Here is a 13973-nt window from a genome sequence, read left to right as displayed (position 1 = left end):
TGATTTATAAAGTGTTGATTCTTACATGCCCACTTGCACCTTGAAAGCATTTGAATGGCTTTGAAATCATAGAACAGAATAAGAGCTTTTAACAACCAAGGCCCAGTCACTATTGTTTACTTACTGATACTACTCATTAATTTTATTTGGTTGGTAAAAGAAAAAATAACCCAACCATAAGATTTAGCTTCATCTATGTCCCTCCAGTTTTTGGCTTGTTCCAGCTTATATGTGGGTGGAATGGCATACCATCACTATCAAAAGCTGTCCGATAAATAAATACTTGTTTTCCTCTGTAAGGAAAAAAATGGGAGTTCTTTCATTAGTGAAATTTTCACACAGCAAAGAGGACACATTGGAATTCATGTATGTGGGTCTTGGTGCACATTCACTCAGAAATTACCATTAACAGATGAAAAGCAGTTTTGTAACTATGTCTTGGTTTTGTTTTGCCAGAATTTGATAAAAAATAGTCTGGCATATGACCAAGGGTGTCGCCTGCATGCTTAGTGTCTTGATGCATATATGTAAGCTGACAGATTCCTCTCTGTCTCACCACAGTAATGAAATTGTAAAATGTAATTATGGGCACCATGGCTGAAGCTCCTAAATGTGTGACTCAAGGAAAACACTAGATATGACTCATGATAAAATCACAAGAGCTGGAAATCATTTGAGCTCACTTGGTTTCGATAGGTATTGGCTATAGTTGCACATTTCTTTGCAGGATCATGCTTGTAGGTTCAGCTAGCAGCATATTTTTGTGGTATTATCCATGCTAATAAAAAGGAAATTAATAACACTGGGAACTGTGCAGTGGTATGTTGAGGATGGAACTTTGTTTTCTGTGCCAGCTGATGAAATAGTATTGATTTAAGTAACTATACCCATATTTCACAAAGGGACTATATAAGTTTGACTTCATATTTGCAAAACATAATATATTAAATAATGTGACACAGAACTTTACAGTTTGATTCATTGGAAGCTAATGTATTATAAAACATAATGTGTTTAATAACAGGATCACTTTCCAAAATAGGTCCATAAAGCTGGACTTTTGATATTCCTATGAATATTTACAATCTTATCCACAAGAAACAGAAGTCAGAATAGCAGACTCTTGGGTGAAGAGAAAATGAGACCATTTTCCACCTGAGTTAAATCTATAGATCAGTTCCATATTCTCAGCTGTTTGTGTATGTTAGTCCCATTTCCTAACTGGCGAAGAGTGCAGTGATGCAGTGTCTATTGTATAGATCCAGCAATTTGCAGCATGCCTAAATCACTGAGAATTATATGAAGTTATGTATTTTGTCAGATTTTCCAACCAGGGTGGCCTAATCCACCCAGTTTTTTAGACATTTTTAAAATGTTGGCAATGTTCAAACTTGGAATAATCAGCATAACTGTAAGAGTTGTTACATGATCCACCTGGATTTAATCCTTGAAGTGAGAAACAGCTGTGGCTTTTTCAAGAGCTATTCATACGGTGTTTGTGTGCATGCAATTAAGTTTGAACAAGGAAGGGTATCTCCATATCTATTGTAACACGGGTACACATCTGTCCAGTGTTCACTGAATGTAGGTGTAAAACTCCAGTTGGCTTCAGTGAGAGTTACTTCACCTTTAACAGTGGAGTTATGTTGAAACACCTCATGCTGAAAGGGTCCTCTAGAACTTCACAGAATTTGGCATGTTATTTGAAAAATCCTGCAAAAAGATTGTTCCTAGAACACTATTAAGTAGCTTTATTTCTTTCACCTCATTATATTTGAGACTTTTATTTCCACCTCTGGAGTCTGTAAATCACAGGGTTAAAAGAGGCTCAGAGAGAAATTAATGGCTAACAGATATTAGCCATGTATGTTTCAGAAGTCTTGGAGAAGAAGAGAGCAAGAGATAGAGAATAGTAGATAAAACATTAAACCTTTTGTCATTACCCTAATTATTTTTGGAACAAAAGCAGTATTCATCTTTGGGACATGAGTGTATTAAGATGGAAAAAATCTGTTGAATCTTTTGTGAATGGCTCATATTCTCCTACTTTTTAATTTATAAATAGTTTGCAACTCACAGCTTAAGTTGTTAATATTCTGTGACTTGAGGATCAAGAAAAAGACCTATTCAGACTGAACTCTGTCTCTCAAAGCCTTAACAGTCTGATATTTGTATTACATAGTCTAGAACAAAGTCTGTTGAGTAAAACATTTATCATTTGATCTAAATTTATTATAACAGAATAGGTGTTTTTGCCATGGAAAAGTTATTTAAACAGTGATGGAATGGAGTCAGTTTGCTGAAGTGTGATGAACTACATGCCGCAGTAAGGAACATATTATTTTAATTAAATGGATGCACAAGTCTTTGTGATCTTATTATTCTGATCAGCTCTTGATAAAGATCTAGACAGAGTTTTCCAGTTGCTAAAGCATTTTTCTGACTTGTGTGTGATGGCTTGCACAATAAGGGTTGACAGCAGCTATACTGGTAAACATACGGGCTTTATAATTTTCATAAAATAAGAGGCATTGTCCCAGATCATTATCACTACCTTTAGTTCTTAAATGTTACCATTAGTGTTACTTACTACTGGATAGTAGTTATATCTGTTAGTTATAGCTGAGCAGAATAGCCTGCTTGCTCCTTTCAAAGGGTAAATTGAACTGTGCCCCTTTGTTCCAAGGCAGAACTCAGCTTTTGGTACACAGCAGTTCTTGGTAAGTGACTTGTCCTTTCTAAAGTAGAAAAGGCTAAGGGGAGCTATAGTTTTGCAAGAGGAAAAAATAAAAACTTGAGATGCTAAATCACACAGACATATGGTAAGTTGTATGCAGTATATTGAATATTAGTGAATCAAGATCAGATTCCAGTCCTTTCTTTGCTGAGTGGAAAGCCTTCCTACAGCTATATTCAGAGAAAGGAATTTCATGCTGCTTAACTTCTCCTTCTTTTCAGCCACTGTAGGAATATACTCCGGAGTTTGCAGTGTTGTAGAAACTGTAAATTATGTAGCTCCTGTCACTGCAGTATTCTAGCACAGTATTTTGTTTACCCATAGCTGCCACCTTGGAAATGCAGAGTTGCTTCATGCCATTCTTTGTTGTTCTAAGCCAACATTTACATGTTATAAAAAATAATTAGTATTCAAACATTAATTTTACGTCTGAGAGACAATTTGTAATTCTCTCTCTAAAAAGAGGGTACTACTGTACCTTTAGGGAGAGCAATCACTTTGGCTGTGGTGATGTATGACTGAAGTGGGGACAGTGAAGTTTGATCTGTAAGTTACAAGATGTTCTTCCTGAAAGTGAGTTATGGGTTTGTTGGTTTTTCTCATCCCAGGATTAATAAGAAAACACTAGCTGTTTGCAGAGTCTGTTGTTCTCAGGTTCGAAGTCTTACTGCTATCCTCCTCACATCTTCAAGATGACTTTTAGCTCAAAAAAGGAAAGAGAATAGAGAGGTGCCAAGCAGATGGGAGGCTGATGGATAAGCTCCTATAGCAACAGTTTGAATGTTGGTCAATAACAAGTATGCCATGCTTGTTTGGAAAAGGATATTGGGCCAACACTGTTTTGAAATGTGCTTTTATCAAATCTCTTTCTAACTTAGTAAAGTATTCTCCAGAATAGTTTGCAATTGTTTCAACTTGCCATTTACCAGCTGATGCTACCTGATAACAAGCCAATGAAGAATTTTCTGTGAACTTTCTTAAAACCTGAAACTTTATGAAATCAGTATTTTTCATAGGTCTGTATTACAGACTTTGACAAGAATGGAATTGCTGGCACAAACTGGACAGATTAGTTTGCTCTGAAACAGCGAACAAAGCTGGACACATTTCAGCCAAAAGTCGAGAGTTCTGTCCATGTTCATGCATACTAGGTAAAGATTTTTAAAATCTTGTCTTTGTTTAATATAATTAACTGTCGTGATGGAGGAAAGTTCGAATGATTTCTCTTCCCCATATAGACTATATCTTTTAGCTGTAGTGCATGAAGAGTTTCCTTGTTTTGCTTTGTTTTACATACTTTTGGGTTGGTTTTGTTTTGGGTGGATTTTTTTTTCTTTCTTTTTTTTTTTTCCTTCAATGCAGAATTAAACATTTTTTCCAGGAATGGACAATAGCTGTCTAACAGACAAAAATACATTGCATACTAATGCTAAAAATCACTAGAAATACTTGGAAAAAACCTTCCTGCTATGTTGGTTAGGAAAGTGGGTCATCTGCATGTTTCATTACTGTGGTTTGATTTATATTGCCTAATTGCAGCTAGATTTTCAGGGCTTTAGAAGTATTCATTCCATTAGGAAAAAAACAGTAGTTCTTTGTTTAAAGAAACATTTCTGGTGGGAGGTAAGAAAGTCTGTAAATACACACACCTGTTTTGTGTGTGTACATCTTTGCAAAATTTTCACTGAAATATAAGTGCCTGTTGTATCCAGGGCCATTGTGGGTTGCTGGCTGGAAACAATTTGAGTTCTTGAATAAAAGCAGCATACACTGAAGCTGGATTCCTCAGTACAGTCTGTTTTGTTTGGTTTTATTTTAATTAATTTTTTTTAAGAAAGAATGTCTGCACATTAATTCTTCAATAGGAGTGGGAAAATATTAGATAAATTTGATAAAGGGACCTGGCAGGGTTTCATTTTATAACAAAACATGGCTTGAAAGTTTGGGGGTGTGAATCATATCTTAGTGTCTCTTTTTTGTTTAAATTACTTTTTTGGAAAACAAACTAGATGAGTTTGCTTGAGGGCAGTGTAGGATAGGATGGACAAAAAATGTTCAAGTTTAAGGTGGTGTGAATTTTCATTAAATTTTAGTGGGTGGAGTTCTGTATCTCATTTGTACTGTCAGACCTTATGGATAATGTCTCCTCAAAGCTGATGGGCATTAATGTCAGGCCAAGCCTTAGCTCCTCATTTTGGACATACTGGTAACATATGAACAGCACTAGGAGGAGGCAATGCAGTGGCTTGGCCAATGCTGCTGAGCATCCAGGACTGTCTTTGGTATGTGAAAGTGGTGATTTTTGATCTGGGATCTTCTGCAGTACTTTTATTTGGTATGCTGTTGTTGTGCATATTTATGTTGGGGCAGAAAATCTGTTCTGTTGTGTACAGCTCCTCTGCAGATATCAGAAATAAAATTGTGAGAAAAGAGAAATTTTTAGATCATCTTACTTCTGTAAACTTCCTGGTTGTTTGTATTAATTTTGGAGGAGACATCTGGAAACCCTGGCTCCAAAATGTTAAAACTCAGCAGGCAGCTATTAGTAAACATACAGAGGAACATCTGCAGCAGCTGCAGCATGAGTTTCTGTGCCTCTCCTCAAGACCTAGCTTCAATGACAACTTCTCTTACAAGCTATCTATTAAGACTTTGATGTAGAAGAGAAGAGAAGCAGATGTAAGATATGATCCTTCTGAGTTACTGGTGGGTATTACAATACAACAGAGATGCAAGTGGCTTAGCAGCTGTTTCCAGTTAGCCATGACTTCTTGTGTAACTTGGTGGTGATGCTTTAATCCAGGGATGGAAGAGTATGGGTTTCTCTTCCACTAATACAATGTAAATATTTGCACAGGAGAAAAACAATTATGCAGAGTATTATTCAGTAAGGCTGTGGGTCCCAAACACAGAATCACACTGATTATCTTAAAAAAAAAAAAAAAAGAAAAAAACAATTGAAAATTTTGTAAGGCTAGGTGATTACATATGCTATCTTCATGATCATTTCCAGGCCATTAATATCTTTATATTCTATTATTTCATCCACTTGAATGTTTTCTGTTTTCACCGTACATTCTCCCATCTTCAGATAATAAATAATGACAAAATAATTACATAATTTTCCTTTGTTCTTCCAATGCCAGGCAAAATGGAGACATTTGCTTCTTTTATTTGTAGTTAAATGTTATCGATCTCAACTGTGGAAGGGAAGAACAACCAACAGGACAGGCAGGCTGAGTGACAGGGTGAGCTTCCACAGCTGCTCCATCTGACAGCATTCATGCAATGAGTTTTGCAAATAGTCAGGTCTACCAGTAGCAGCAGAGCTTTTGTTTGGAGGAAAAGGTACATGATTACAAAGAACTGACACCTTTGCATAGAGATTGAGAAAGTTTATCACTGGTTTTCTGGAAGTTAATGCAGGGTCTCTTTGAAAGAGGAGATAGGGCAGTGGAAGTTTATTTCTTCCTAGAGATGTGTTGATAGTGAGACAGATGGGTGTCTGTGACACAAAGTGTTAAGAGCATGCACTGGAAAAACATTAACTACTTGCTTTGTCTTGCTACCACTGTGGTTCAGGGGTCCATTTTATGATTATACTGGTAGACCAAGGTCAAATACACCCCTACAGAAGCATATGATAACTTGTATGGTCTTGTTTTTTAAAAGACCTCTGAACTGGATCTGTGTTATTCTGCTCTATTTATTTGTTAAAATGTTCTCATACTAGCTATTGAAGGAGGCAATTTAAAGCTTTGATGAGCATGGCAAATCTCTTCCTTTTGTCAGGACTGACTTTTGGGCTTTAAATGCAATTTTCATCAACTTGTGAGACAGCGTAAAGTAAATTTAAATTAAGCTTGCATCCTTCCCACTTAAACAGAAACTTCCTACTGAAAACAAATCTGACTTCAGGCATCAGCTTCTTGTGTGAGGACTTATCTTTGACTTGCCAAAAGATTGTCTTAAAAGATGTAAAAAGTTTTCCCTTGCTCTTAGGATGACAGCAACAACAGTGACAAATGGAGAGGCTGTAGATTGCTCTTCATGGGGGAGAGGTGAGTGACAGGGGAGGGAAAGGATACAAGTATCCTTTCTTTTTTCTTTGCCAAATATTATATTAACTGTATAGAAAGAACCTCGAAAGAAATTGAAAGGTATGAATTAAAATGGCAATGAAACAGAACAGGAAAATCAATTCAATCCACACCTGAGAAGCTTAATTTTTTTTTTTTTTTTTTTTTTTTTTTTTTTTTTTTTTTTTTTTTTTTTTTTTTTTTTTTTTTTTTTTGGAGGACAGCTACCAACAGAGTGAATTAATGTTGAACTTAAAGGTCATTAAAAGGTTCTTTAGTAAGGCGTGTCATAGCTGAATAGAAGTTACTAAACTGCAGAAGAAATTTTTTTTTTCAAACTGCTGTACATATTTTTCCAATGTGATTTTCTTTTAACTCTATGGGATTAGAGAGTATATTTTCTCTATATATTCTAATGTAAGTAGCGCAGTACTCTTGGAATTGAATAAATTTTAAATATTATTTTCAAATTTTTTTCAAACATTTGTCAGCTCTAGTTGATGGCTACAGTTGAAGAATAATGGATTTCTTTCAGCTTTGTGAATGGTGTTTTTCAGAAAGTGGATGTTAAAAGCATTGAAATTCAAATTGCAGGCTCCTCATAGCAAGAAGCACGTTTCTCTCAATGGGTTTGTTTGTGTTTTGGGTTTTTTTAAGTAGCCCACTGTAATCTTTAATCCTGCAGAACAGGGATTCATTGCTGTGGACACAAAACTCAGGCACATTTGTATATTTATTATGTAAGTAAGGAGAATTTCAAAAGAAGCATATTCTTATAGTCTACTATGTGAATAATGTTTGTATTACAAAAACAAAAGTAAGGAAGGATGTTTTACTTTCTTTACTGTCAGAGGCTTCTGTTAAGGAGAATGAGGTGGCTGGCTGAGGAAATATCCCAAACAGACTGTGAAAATGCTTACTTTTGCGTAGGACCTTCCTCTGTTTGTGCATGCTAATGCATTATCCTGGGACTTTGGGCGTCAAATGGCAGCTTCACCCACCTCAGAGCATTTCCCATATTGGCATTTACTATGCACTCTTCTTGCCAATTAGCTCTACCCTACGCAAGCCCCTTTATTGCTTTCAAAGTTCTTTTGCTAACTCAATTCTTCAGCCTCTGTTACACTGTGAAAGGCCCTGAAGGGCTGACATCTGTCTTTTGCCTGTGTGACTAAAACAGGATTTGTGCTAGAGAACCTTAACATGTGGCTTAAGTAAGAGAATATTCCATCAATAACCACTTTTTTCCATTTTGGTATTCTATTTTCAATCTCCATGGCTGAATCAGTGCTAAAGCTTTTACAAAATCTGCCTGGCAGTATAATTTATGATTAGACCTGAGGGGTGAAGGCTAGCTCAGCAGTGTATTTCACATAAACAAGTGCTTAGAGTTGTGGGAAAGGCAATTTCTCTGGCACACAGGCAGTGTAGGACATTTTCAAAGCCTAGACACAAGACAACGCAAAAGAATATCAAAGGAGGGAATATTTCATGCTCTGACTTGTAATTTTAATTGTTTTGGGGTTTTTGTTGTTCTCACATGCCAAGTTTGCAGCAAAAGCTTGCTATTCTTTTACCTGCGTTTTGAGGATCTTGTATAATGCATCTAAATCCAGCTTCCTGAAAAGAAATGCTTGCTTTTGGACTGTCTGAATTCTTTTAGGAAGAGAAACTACTTTTTTGTCTCAGCAGCGTGGTGTAGTAAGTGGTTTAAACCCAAATCCATGTCAGATACTTTTTTGACAGGTTTGAAATCTAAAAAATGGCTGACTGTGCTCCTTCCTATAAAGTATTCTGGGGAGTGGGTTGAACAGGTTAAATCCAGGTTTTTCAGGATCGACTGTAAACTCTCACAAAACTTTCAAATCTATATTCAGTATTGTTAGATTAGGTTTAAAACCTATTTTTTCAGTAATGAGTACATTCATTTTCCCCATGAAGAATAGGAATACTTGGTTGTCTAATTGTCCTGGACAATTCTCAAGATAAGCATGGACCAAAAGGAACATTCTGCTAAGTTTATGTGTCCTTCCCTCTCTGACCTCTAATTTTTTTTTGTTGAAATATGTTGCTGGAGGTTATTTCCTTAGAATTTCAATTCTTGAATCAAACTTCTGGGCATCTGATTTAGAATATGGTAGGACTTCCAAACTACCCAGGAAATATTATCACAATAGCAAAATCTTGTCATGACAAAATGCATCTGCTAATGAGTAATTAGTACTGAAAATAAACAGCAGTTGAACTGAATACATCATTACCCATGTGGAACTGGAACCATATGATGAACACATTTTAAATCTCTATTTTGTCCAAATAGGCCATGAAATATCTACTTCAGACTCTTGAACTGAAGTAATTTTTTCTTATCCCTTTACTTCTCCATCTAACACTTTCAAAGGACTTTGTTTTCAGCTCATATTAACACAATGAGGTTTTAGGTTGAAAATACCTGGGAAACTTAGTTCAGATGTTTTACAAAAAAATTTTGAGTTTTGTCTCACATAGATTTTTATTGTGTGTTTCACAACTGAGTCCATAAATAAAATTGCAATTTAATCAAGTCTAATCTTTCCCCAGCACTCACAGGAACTGCCAGTGATACAAACATTTAGGAATTCTAATTGTATATACAGTGTTACCTAAATCCTTTCATCTCTCTCAGAGAAATTCTTTCCTGTCTGTTACCTGGAAACCAAATTACTGAAGTTCGTATCTGCTGTTCCTGAAGAGAAAAAGGAAAATGTAATTTTTTTTTTTTAAACTACAATTTTATTAGTGCACTTCTTATTAATTGATGGGAACTGAGTCTTGTTGCTTTCTTTACTGTGTGTACCTATAGATGTCTTACAGATGTACCTTATTTTTCTATGTGATACACACTTGCAACATTTTTAAACTAAATATTTATTGCAATTGGAGTGTTTAATATATACGTTAACACTGATTACTGATTATGTAAAACTCTGCAAGGACACATTTGGTGTTCAGGATTAGTATACCCAACTCACATGAGTGAGTGTAAAGGTGTTTTCAATTAAGTATGTAATATTAAAGGTACTCAGCACCCGACAGTCTAGAAAGAGATGGAGTTTCTCAAAAAGTGCATTCCATCTCTGAGGAGCTCAGAGAAACCTTCACCAAAGGCCTCCTGTCATTAATCCTATGCTGGGAAGTCATATCTGATGTTCTGATTTCAAAAGCATCTTGCAATAAAATCAATATATTGAAGATAAGAACAACAGTCTGGAACAAAGTAGATTGCTGGAACTGGATAAGTAAACCAACTGGAAGCCCATTCTTTGAGAGCTTACTTGGACAGTGTGTGCATATTTAGTTTTTTTAATGTGCATCTGTAGCTGTAGTTTCTAACTGTTGAGCTCCCATGAGGAAATGAGCTCTGAGACAGGACTTGGAGGATAGTCATGGTAGATGAGGTCAGGAAAAGACCTCAGGCCAAAAAAGCCCTGAACGCAGCACAAGAGGAATGTGATGCAATAATCTTTGATTCTTGCTGCAGACTGCTCAGTGTGTGGTGGGGTTTTTGTTGCTTTTCCTTTTTTTCCCAAGTACACAAGTCTAACCTGTCAGCTGGTGTGATGAATGGTGCTAGTCTGTAGCTGGAGAGTGGTGTGGCAAGCCCTTCCCTGCTTCAGGACACTTCATGCTGTAGATCTGTGATGCAGACCCAGCTCTGTCCAGAAGGACTGTGGGGCAGGGAGAGGCCACAGCCAGACTTGTCTCTCTGTGAAATAAGGAGTGACCTGCAGGGACTCATTTGGAAAGCTGAGTTGTGCACGTCTTTCTGCATTCTCAGGATAATCAGCAGCTTCACGATTACAATTAGCATCCTTGCTCCAAGCCCATGGCATGAGGAAAGCTGTTCTCCCCAGGTCTCTCTGAAACTTTGGGGGGTTTTGCCTAGCACTCTCCGAGGGGTGTTTTGGGGACCACAGGCTCCTTGTGTGACTCCGGCTGCTCACAGCAGCCCAACTGCTCAGTGTCAGAGCCAAACAAAGGCTGGACTGTTCAGTGCAGGGGCAGATGTGCTGCTTCTCAGGCCACACGCTGCAACACTTTTCAAACACAAGCGTTGCAGCTGGGAGCTGGATCACCCTATCCCTTTTTTGAGGTGGGTTTAAATGCTTATTTATTTATTTACTTAAACTGCAAGGATTGCCAGAATTTGGCATTATGGTGGGGTTGGCAGGCTGTTGTGAATGAAAAAATAGGAAGAGAACTCTTCAAAACTTTGTCTGGAGTGTAGTGTTTGAGAATGGGTGTAGTTGTAATGTCGAGTAAAGGAGGAAGAACTTTCAGTGAAAACAGAAGAATTATTTTTCTAGTTTTAATCTTGAAGTGGATGGGCTGCCCCTGGATACAACTGGACCAGTGTGATTGAACTACAGAAAAATAAGAGTGATTGCATAAAACTATATTGTTTTCCAACCAATAGATACAAGCTAAACAATAAATATGAGATCTTTGTGGATAATATACTGCACACCAGCCTATGAGTCACTGAAACATTGCTAAAGTGAAATCATTCCAGCATGTGACTTGACTTGTGACTGTGAATGAAGAAATATCAATAGTTTTGACATGTTTTCTGAAAGAAGCTTCTTTTTCTAGGGGCCCCAATCAGTGGGGAGATTTAAGCAATTGTTATGTCACACTGTAACTTTTGTAATAATGTCCTTCAACTTGTGATGGTGAAGGCCTTTATCTGAAAAGAAGTGGGAGGTCTTGGTCTTGCTTTCATCCCTGCTGCTCCCTGGGGTGTGGTCATGCCGCCTTCCTACTGCCAGCTGGGGTGCTTTTCATCTTCACTAGGAGCCAGTTCTGCTTGCTCACTGGGAAAATGCCTGTGTGCTTCCCTCCTGGTTTTCTTTCCTACCCTTCTCTTCCGGATTAACTTTTTGCTGGGCTGTCAGATTCAGTCACCTCATGGAGGAATCCAGTGGCTACCACAATGGTAAAGAGAAGAAGGAAAATATTTCAGGGAATGGGAAGAAAAGGATGATGTTTGGTCTCCTGCTAGGCTAGCTTCACTGTAGCATCTAAGTTCACTCTTCGCAATATATATGTGGACATTGTAAAGTACTGATTCAGAACAAGGAACAAGGGAGCTTTAAGAATGCTGTCATGAAGAGTTTTAAAATGTAAGGAAATGCCAGACTTGAGGGTACTTGGTGCAAAATAAATTCTGTACCCTTCTAGGTGCTTTCCATCTGTTACTGTTAACACCCATTTGCTATCACTGAGTAAGCTGGTTGGGGTGCCTCCTGGAGAGACCTTATCTGTTTTGTGTATCAGCAAATTCTGTCTCTCTGAACCAGACTGTCATTCTTCTTCCAGCTCACTTCATTCCTTCAGCCCACCCAGTCTCCAGATGTGGTGTGGCTGTTGTTATTTTTTGTGTGTGTGCTCGGTGTGTTCTTTTTTTGGGATTAGTTTGTAAAGTTCTTTCACTGTTTCTTTCTAAAGCATCCCCCCAGCATGGCCCTTTGCATAGCTCAGCCACTGGCAGGAGAGGAAAAGCACTCTCTGTCTTCAGCTTTGATTTCATCCCTGATCTGACATGGTGCACAGCTGATTGAAATCACATATTGTCCCCTAGGGAGGGTGACTGCTCTGCTAGTCTGGTCAGGACTCCAGCTTGACAGAAAGGTATGCAAAGTGAGGATGCAGACTATGGCGATTCAAGTCACTGGGCAAACTTATGAAAGGCTTCCAGCTGCCAAATCAGGGTAGATGTGCACCCCTCTGTGTCATGAACCATCTGATGGACTAGAAGATTTTATCCACTCTTATGAAGTTTTTTTTCTTGAAGAAAAGGTCACCAAAAGCTTTTAATGCTGAAAAATGTATCTTCTTTTTCTAGAACATATAAATTGTTTGGCTGAAACTTGTGCAAAAAAATTCAGCCTCAGGCAGGCATCTGCTGTGGAAAGTCTCAGCCCAAACTGCTATTTTGGCAAAGTTGTAAGCAATGAAAATACATTTTAAGAGTGGAAAGTGTTGAACAATCTCTGTACTAAGGCAGAACTTACATTTTGGTGGATAAAGGGAACCTGTGATGGAGTTTGAGGCTGAACTGCAACAACTTTCATTCCCCTTTCCTGTAAGGGGATGCCCTTACCCAACTTGAAATTCTCTAACAAGCAACTGCGTCAACTGAACATTTTTATAACACTTACATTGTTACTTTATGCAGCCTTAGCTGTTACCAAAGGGAATGTGGAGAAGCTCTGAGCTAACGTATCTAAAACTTGAGAAAAAAGTAACCTTGGATTGTGATGGCATACAAAGGTTTTCTTGCAGGTTCCTGCAGCGCAGTGCAAATGTCGTCAGGAAGCCAAGCAGTAGATTTTGTTACAGGACCTAGTTTTATAATTAGTTCTGGATCATTTTGAGCGTATGCATCACCTGGGCTGGAAGTTACTCCAAACCCCCTTGGGTGTCTTGCATCTGCATCCCAGAGGAGGTGTTCAAGAAACACAGCAACTGCCCTGCACATCCTGTTTTGATTTGGTTGATTTATTGTCCTGTAATTTATAGACTGGCCATGTGAAGGGCATGAATCTCGAGTTTGACTGATTGCACTGTAAAAGAAGGCTCTTTTCAGTTCACCCTGAAATTCTTACCACATTTCTGTCCAGCCATTCAAGCTTGCCCCAGCCACAGCTGCTTTCATAGCTCTTGCTGAAACTTGAAACTGGAAGAAAGGTAGAGAAAATCGTTATACAGATTTTTTTGGTGGTAAGCCTACCCAGAATTTTTTCTGTTCTATTATGTTTTCTTATGGCTCTATTTAGTACTGCAGTTATTTTTACAACTACCCTAATAGGCTTCTGTTTTGTGTTTAAGGTCAAAATTGTTTGTTGGACAAAACATTAATCTATGAAGGGTTTATGCACTGATTGTGAACTAGAACTCTATTTCTAGGGTCCTAGTTATATCACTTCAGTTAATATCATATCTAGTACTTTATATGAATTCAGGCTTCTTGTATCTTCCCTCCCATCACATTTTTAAGACCTCTGGCTATTCTTGTTGCTGTCCTCTGATCTCTTTTGTCATGTCTACATATTTTGCTGAAATGTAAATCAAAAAGCTGGATGCATTGAAAGTGCGTGTAATCACCACTTTCTGTG

At 37.7% G+C, this 13973-nt stretch overlaps 1 protein-coding gene across 4 annotated transcripts in view; it reads left to right on the top strand.

Annotated features, from left to right (window-relative positions):
- The window catches only part of LHFPL2 (lipoma HMGIC fusion partner-like 2), a 92108-nt gene that overhangs the window by 43050 nt on the left and 35085 nt on the right, over positions 1–13973 (top strand). Inside the window, exon 1 of one of the 4 annotated variants that reach the window (XM_008640915.2) lies at positions 10882–10948. The exons of the other annotated variants lie outside the window; for them this stretch is intronic. The gene's annotated coding sequence lies outside the window, so the exon portion shown is untranslated. Of the gene's footprint in view, positions 1–10881; positions 10949–13973 lie in introns of those variants that run through there. 4 annotated transcript variants of the gene reach the window in all.

Source organism: Corvus brachyrhynchos, unplaced genomic scaffold (assembly GCF_000691975.1).
Source record: "Corvus brachyrhynchos isolate BGI_N302 unplaced genomic scaffold, ASM69197v1 scaffold8, whole genome shotgun sequence".
NCBI lineage: Eukaryota > Metazoa > Chordata > Aves > Passeriformes > Corvidae > Corvus > Corvus brachyrhynchos.
The sequence above is the reverse complement of the archived record's forward strand: the minus strand, read 5'-3'. Positions and strand labels throughout refer to the sequence as shown.